The sequence below is a fragment of the Ipomoea triloba genome, chromosome 10, assembly GCF_003576645.1.
Source record: "Ipomoea triloba cultivar NCNSP0323 chromosome 10, ASM357664v1".
In the NCBI taxonomy this organism is placed as follows: domain Eukaryota; kingdom Viridiplantae; phylum Streptophyta; class Magnoliopsida; order Solanales; family Convolvulaceae; genus Ipomoea; species Ipomoea triloba.
This window is the reverse complement of record NC_044925.1, coordinates 18,966,252-18,975,007: the sequence shown is the minus strand read 5'-3', so window position 1 is coordinate 18,975,007 and position 8,756 is coordinate 18,966,252.

Here is an 8,756-nt window from a genome sequence, read left to right as displayed (position 1 = left end):
ATCCCCCCCCCCCCCCCCCCCCACCCCAAAAAAAAAATTAATCTAATTCCTTAAACAGCTTCCTCCAATGTACTTTGATTACATTTTCGCGCCAAAGATGATTCCACGAGCAAGTCCACGTGCGTGGATCGCACTTGGACTTTTTACTTAAAAGCCTTCTTCTATCTTTCCACGCGTGGAGTTGTGGCGTGGAAGTTTCTAGAAATAAACCACGCCACAATTCACGCATGGATTTGGACGTGGTCCTCCCATTGTGCCTCCTCCTTTGGTTGTTTTTTTTTTTGCCAAGTTCATATGCTTTCTCTTTGAGCCTCAAAAACCTACAAAAGCATCTAAAGTGTATCAAGAATAGAGTTTTGCAATGATTAGCATATTATAGCACAAAACATCATAGATTAACCACAAAAAGATATCAAATATCACAATTTCACCCCTTAATTAAACTCTTAACCTAGGTATCTTTGGCACCTCTCATTCACCCAGACTACGCTCCATCCCTTCGAACTAGCTTCATACGCCTCTTCAGTGGCTTCTGAACAATCCTTATTATACTCTAACTTTTACTTTAATTAACAATTAGTGTGTCTCAACAGTTAATTTGACTAGCATGAAGTATTTTCAAACAACTAGCTTGATTAGTTCAATCCTATGAGTCTTCTTTCTATCTTATAAGCCATCCTTGTTCCTCTTTTGACTAACTATTATTATTATTATTATTATTTCTTCAGTACTTACATATTCCAAGCAAAGAAAATATAAATTTTAACTTACTTGAACATTTACGGTATCTTTGATTTTATTAGTGACTTTAATTTTATTTTTCTAAAAATGAAAAGAACATAGACATTTTTTAAATATCAACCAATACAAAAAAAAAAAAAAAAGTAAAATTATTAACTGTCTCGCTCTTTTCATCTTTGGAAAAAAGACATCAAAGACAAAATAATTGTGTAATATATATCTAAGGCTTTCCTTCTAAAACCAACTCATCACCAGGCACCACCAGCCACTCCTTTTTTCCGGATCAAAAGGCTTTGTAAATATAATCCAGTGTTGAGTTGTTCCAGTTCAGTGATTTGAGGTTAGGGTGTTCTCATGACGACCATTTGGAATAGTATTATCTTACACTTTTTGGCAACATTTTTTTTTCCTGTCTATCCCCACACTTTTAGGGACCATATATGTTAATGCATGGGCCTTTTCCTTTCTCTCTAATTTTTTTTTTCCTTCAAAATAATGGAAGAAAAAGGCACTGTTCAAAGTGAGGCATGGGATAATGATGCTCATTATCCTCTCATTGAATTGGGACCTTTGTCCCGAAAAGAAAAACACCCCATTAGGAAGCCTAAGCATTCTTTGGTTGGAATATAATCCATAGGCTTCTTAGGTTTTCCTAACACATGTTAGGTTCATTCTTTGGAAGAAATTAAAAAAAGATAATAATTGTCACGTCTCATCATAATAATATTATATATGGTTGGAAAAAATTAGCTCAAATCTGCATGTAAAATGGTTATTTTAAGGTAAAGTTTTGAGTGGGTTCACTCCTGATTTTGGTCGTATCAAAGTTATTTCGCGTTCTTTTAACTGAGAGGTTTAAATTAATATATTATTCACTCAAAATGAACAATGAGTGAATAAGAAATTAATTCTCGAAGTGTACCCATTTTAATTGAGAAGCCTTGTAGGAAGCTTTTGTCCCATATTAAAAAATGGATGTGGGTTTGCACTAGTATAAATACAGTTTTTCTTTTTAGAGGAGTTTGAATTGTATAGTATAAATGTTCCCCTTCACACACGTGATTATAAATAAAAACCCAACGCCTCCTTATTTCTTGGTGTAATGGTAAAGAAATAGAGGTTCTTCCTGGGGACTACTAGAAAACTAGGCAAAATACATGAAAATTAAGTACAAACATGACTACAACCACCCTCATAAAAGGGGTAGAAATGCAATAGGAGTCCTGAATCCACCACATGACCAGAACACCCTGATGACCTGATATAAGGGGTAGAAACGCAATAGGAGCCTGATATGAGGGGTAGAAACGCGGGAGTCTCCTGAATCCACCATATACAGCAAGTATCGAAAAACAAGTACACGGGGCATACCCGATGGCCCGATTATAAAGAACTACACAAAACAAGAGAAAACATTAGTATGAGAAGGGGTACAAGTTCAATCTCTTCCGATTCTACAACCCTTACAACTTGGGCTCTGTCTGTTTGGTTAATGTTTTTATATTGCATATTTACTCTCTTTTGACGACAAGATCAACTGCTAAATTTGGTGCACCATTAAAAGATCGAGATTTGGAACACAATAATTTGACAAGTCATTTGGAAGGGAAGAGAAGAAAAGGGGGGGTTTCTTACAAGAAACTTTATTAATTCAAGATTAGAAAGGCAATGGGGCATGCAGCTATTGTTGTTTTTCAAGATGTCTTTTCTCACATCTAACACAGAAACATACTTTGTCCTTTAAAATTATTAAGTATGTAGTACTTGATTAACTAATGTGTTGTTAATCTTGTTATTGACTAAATCCATGTACTGTACTTGTGGAAAATCTTTGTCGGCCTGGTTGGGGTAGGAATGGAATGATATTGGCCACGGAGGGCAGGCAAGACATTAGCCTATGTAGACATTTGGAGGCAGTGCATGACACCAAATCTTCTTCTTTCATCATAATGTTCGTTTGAACAGATCTAATCAATATAATGTGTACCATAATTTGGTACACTAAAATTCATGTGAGAGAAAAAAAAAACTTCCTAATTAGTTTAGATTAGAGAATACAATGGGTGTTTGGTAAATATCTGTTTGCTGATTTAGCTGGTGAGTTTGACTATGATCGATGTTTAGTAAATTAGTTGTTAGCTATAGCTGATTACATGTGTGCAAAATGACTTTCTCAAGAAGTTGATCGGAAAAAATTGCTTTGAACAACTTTTTGAATTTTAGCGTTTTAGAGTAATAAGTTGTTACAAACAGGTAATTAATAAAACACTTATATTGACTGTTTAACTAAGTCAAACAGCTAATAGTGGTCAAATAAGCCAAAATTGGCTGATAAGCTAACTATGTTACCAAACAGGACCTACTGGTAACCATAAGGTTTAAGTTCCTTAATTGGTCAAACAATTAGATTGATAACCACAAAGTTTAAGTTTAACTCTCCATGTAAGTTGTCTATTGGCCTTCTTTACTGTCTAGGATCATAAGACAGACTGATCTAATTTACATTTTCATCACCCTCGTTAGATTGATTATTAAGTTGGCATATAAGTGTGTTTAAATAATATGTTAGGAAAAATTATGAATTATAGCTTGTATGAAACCTTTTAGTTTATTAAAATCAGTATTTCATATGATGTATGCGTCCATTTGGTAAAGTTTATTACTGAGTATTAAAAAAACCGGCAAAGTACCTGCCAGGTTCCTGTACTGTAGTGTTTTGTTCAATTTAGTCCATGTACTTCAATTTTGATCAATTTAATCCCTATACTTTAAGATTTAGAACAATTAAGGACAATACTTAACACCGTTTATTTTTTTCGTTAAATCTGTCCACGTGGCGTTAAAACTGTCATGTCATATTTTGTGATGTGGCATAAAAGTAAACAATTCGGACCAAAACAAAGCAAGGTTTTAAACCTAAGACCTCTTGTCTAAAGAAAGAACGCTCCACCACCAAGCTACATATTTCACTTGTTTTATGGTTGTTAAATATTTGTAATAATATTTTTTTTTTCCTGAAGTACTAAAGTTTAAAAAAGGAAAATGCTAATTCTTACCTTATGTGAATGCATTTTCCTTTTATGATTGTACCCAAACCGTATTATGATTGTACCCAAATCGTATTATGATTGTAATAATACTTTTCTTCTGCATTTCACTTGTTTTATGATTGTACCTAAACCGTATTAAATGAATTCTTACCTTATGTGAATGTATTTTCCTTTTTTAAACTTTAATTAGTACTTCAGAAGAAAAGTATTATTACATATATTTAACAATTATAACACAAGTGAAATGTGTAGCTTGGTGGTGGAGACATCACAAAATATGACAAAGCAATTCCAATGCCACATGGACAGACTTAATGGAAAAAATAAACGGTGTTAAGTATTGTCCTTAATTGTTCTAAATTTTAAAGTACAAGGATTAAATTGATCAAAATTGAAGTATATGACTAAATTAAACAAAACACTGACCTGTAGGTACTTTGACCTTCAAAAACAAAATTGTAATGTAACAAATATGGTTAGGAAAGATTTTAGATGATCATGTTCTTTTGTTTGTTGAGTCAATAGTTTGTAGGAAAGTTATCATATTTAAGTAATAAATTATTCAATCGGTCTAAAATTATAAATTTTCTGTACATAATATAAAGAATGTGTGCAGAGCAGTGTTATTCTACCACTATGTGAAATTCAGTGTTAATTAGAATATAGAATTAAGGATAAACTACAAATACTTTGTCTTACTATTTGGGAACAAGCAGTTAGGCCAACGAACTCGAATAATCCCCAATTAAGTCACCAAACTTGAAAAAATAAAGCAATTAAGCCATTTAAACCCAAAAAAAAAAAAGCAATTAACCCATTTTTAAAACTTCCGGCGACTATTTCCGTCAACAGGCGACTATTTCTAGCGACCGGCGACGATCGAGTCGTCCCCAGTCGCCATATCCGGCGAGGGCACCAGAGAAGGCGACTAGATCTGGTCGCCTTCCCCAAGAAGAAGGCGACCATTTCTGGTTGCCGGAAATAGTCGCCTGTTGACGGAAATTGTCGCCGAAATTTTAAAAATGGGTTTTTTTTTTTTTTTTTTGGGTTTAAGTGGCTTAATTGTTTTTATTTTTTCGAGTTTGATGGCTTAATTATTCGAGTTCGATGGCCTAATTGCTTATTCCCAAATAGTACGATGGCTTATTTGTAGTTTATCCCTAGAATTAATGCCGGTCCTCCGAGTATACTGCGTTTTGTCACGTTTAGTCCTAAATTTTTAAATTGATTACTCGTGGTCCTTTGACTTTCAAATTGTTATCATCTGCAGTCCTAGTTAACCACTTATAATCCTTCAACTATATATCAAATGTTAATCACCCATGGTCGGAGGACCATGGTTGGTTAAATTTTGAAAGTTGAATGACTCTGGGTGGTAAACTTGGACCACCGATAGTAACAATTTGAAAGTCGAAAGACCACGAATGATTAATTTGAAAATTTAAGACTAAATGTAGCAAAATTACTATACTCGGAGAACCTCAGATGGTATCAACTCTAGAATATAAATAGTATCACAATGATCCATTTTTATTATATTATATTATTAGTTAATTTGCAACCATAAATTAAAGAAAAAGAAAAAAAAGAATTAAGACAACCCCAACCAAGTGAGCAACCTATTGATTTTCTTAGTTTGAACATGTCAACTATGAGCAATCTAGGTTGATTTACCTTGTGATCCATTGTCGAGTAGAGTTGTGATGCTTTGTCGAGTAAAGTCATACAACGAAATTTACCCATACACACCCTCACATAGTAACTGCGCATTTCTCTTGTCATTTAAAAAAAAAAATGCACTCTGCTTTTACATGCCAAATTGCTAACACTTCAGTCCTAATAGTTAAAATGCTCCATCATATCCTTTTTTTCTTGTAACAATAACAACGACGACGTACAGTTTTTTACATTAAAATTTTGGTCTATTATCGTATTATTACTAACATCCAATTTTAATTTATAGCATACAAACACAACCTAAAAATCTAATCCGAAAAAGCGTTTTCCAACAATAACAATTACAAACTTGCAATTTTGAAGATCGCGTACCCCCAATTTGATCAATTAAACATTATTATGTGGTTCACCATTATTTACCATTTCTATAGTTAAATCAATGCATCAAGATTCAAGAAAATAAAGTTGTCAATAAATTAAATCACTTTACTTTTTGAGTCCACATATTTAATTCTTTCCTAGCAAAAAAATGGAGAATTTGATGAAGCTAATTAAACTTTCTTGACCCGAAAGACTCCACACACCACACCACATGATATGTTCAGAATAAATCCTCATATGAGAGTTAAAAAGAAGCATAATTAATACAAAGAAATTTTTCATAATTTTATGATTTCATTATGCTTTTGCTGCATAAACCTAGTTTTAATCCACATACAGATTGCCACGGAGTAACAAAGTCAACATTATGTAGAACATGAATACTTACTCTAGTGGAATCGATGTCATTGTCAAACTCATTCAAGCTTGAAATTGATTATTTGATGCTGAAGTCACCAACTACATCTAATTGGCCAGCATCTGCTATGACTTCATCAACCTTGTGAAGTATTGAAGCAAACGCAGGAGACAAGGGAGTGGCAGCAATTGGTTGAACTACATACCTCACCAACCAAGATCTTTGATTCCTAAGATATTTAATTGGCCCGTACTGCTTGCCTCTTCAATCGATTCCATCACGCTAAGTGGTCTAGTGGCACCCGGTGAATCTCCTAACTCTATTATATACTTTTAGTCATTATAGTTCTTAACTTTTAATCATCGTAGAATATATTCCTAGTTTTCCCCCAAAAAAAAAAAAAAAAAAACCACAAAGTTACAATTCCTGTCTCTCAAGCTAAGTAGTAGAACTGTGAATTGAATCTCCGTTGCGATGTAACTGGCTGATATTTCTTGTCTAGTATTAGGAAGTGAGTTTTGTAAGACTCATATTTAGATTTTTTTTTTTGCCAATGACCTTGTGCTCTAGTGGCACACGGTGTCCTGATTTTATTTTTATTTTTTGCCCTACATTATTGACATTTTTAATAATGAGTTTTAAATCAATTTATTGGGTTATTTGAATGTCTTCTTTGTTACAAATCCTCCATAAGTAGTTAATATGATTTTTGGCTTCAAATTCTTTTGTTTTTTTTTTAATTTTTTTTCCATATTATTAACATAATTCTTGGTAAATAAATATATAACATTATTTTTTAGTATAACTTTGATATTTAATTACAAGATAGTGTAAAAGAAAACAATGAACAATGTAGTAAATATAATTAATTAATAAATTTGAAGGTAAAGAATCTTTGCATTGTAGAAAATATAGACAATATAACTAATGAAATTATATCTTTTTTTTAAAAACTTTTTATTAATGAATATTTTTTTTTCCAATAAAGGCATTGTAGACATCGAATTATAAATTAAAGAAATGCATATGCATTATTTTTTTGTCTAAGTGTGTCACAATGTTCTATTGCCATACATTGACATTTTTTAATAATGAGTTTTAAATCAATTTATTGGGTTATTTGAATGTTTTTGTTAACAAATCTTCCTTGAGTAGTTGGTTTTCAAAAAAATAAAATAAAATAAAAAATCTTCCTTGAGTAGTTAATATGATTGGTTTCAAACTGTTTTTCTTTTTAAATTTCTTTCCATGTTATTAACATAATACTTGGTAAATAAATATATAACATTATTTTTTAGTATAACTTTGATATTTAATTACTACGTACAAGATAGTGTAAAAAAAAACACAATAAACAATGTAGTGAATATAATTAATTAATAAATTTGAAGGTAAGGAATCTTTGCATTGTAGAAAATATAGACAATATAACTAATGAAATTATATCTCTTTTTAAATTTTTTGATAATAAATATTTTTTTTAATAAAGGCATTGTAGGCATCGAACTATAAATTAAAGAAATACATATGTATTATTTTTTTGTTGTAACTATTAATTTATTTATAATTTAATAAGAGTAATAGAGTGTATGTGTACTTACTTTTGAATAATATACTCTAACATATTCGTAGTATATGTTCAATAATTATGCCAACTTTGATTGAGATGAGGTTTGAACCTAAGACCTTACTTATAGAAATTAATGGGTAAGTTAAAAGTTAACGGAAGGTTAACAGAAAAGAGAAAATTTAACGGATAATCATATAGTTAATGATAAATTAGGAAATCTCAAGCAAAAATATAAATCTAAACAATCTGAACCATCCATTTGATTTAATAATTTGACCGTCATTTTGCCTGCCCATTATAGGCCTAACTTTCATTGGCTCTTATTAGTGTAGTAGATATTGTCTCAATTACTTTAACCGTTTTGAATTTTTTTTTATCACTACTTTAATCACTATTATCTTGTTATTTTGTAAACGCACTTTAATATGATTACCTAATTGATAATTATTCTCCAAAGAGTTTGAAATCTAAAAAATACTAACTTTAATGTGTCTAAAGTAAATCCTAGATTCCTAGGTCTATATAGTTTCAAGTATGCTAATTATTATTATTATTATTAAATAAAGGGAGGGGGAGGGGGGGGAGGGGGGGGGGACTAGAATCGAACTAAACTATGACATTTGGAGTTTGGGACCGGCTGAGGCAATACAAAATGAGGGCACTTGTTGCATTGAAGAGCAACAGGAAATTTGTAATCTTTTTTGCTTTAACTCAAGTCTATGATTATATTTTGTAGCTATATTTGAACTAATAAAAGAAAGCTTAACTATATATATAAGCTAAGGTGATGGTGCAATGAGAACCACCCCGTAAGAATATGAGAATCAATCTGAAGGTATACATATAAATGAGATTACTTGGAAGAATTAAAAACGCACGTGTGCATATGGAGCGTTAGCCTACTAGACTCGTAGTTTCATTGTATTGGAAACATTTCATATCTTAGGGCGTGTTTGGTTGCCAGGTTTAGTTATAAGGA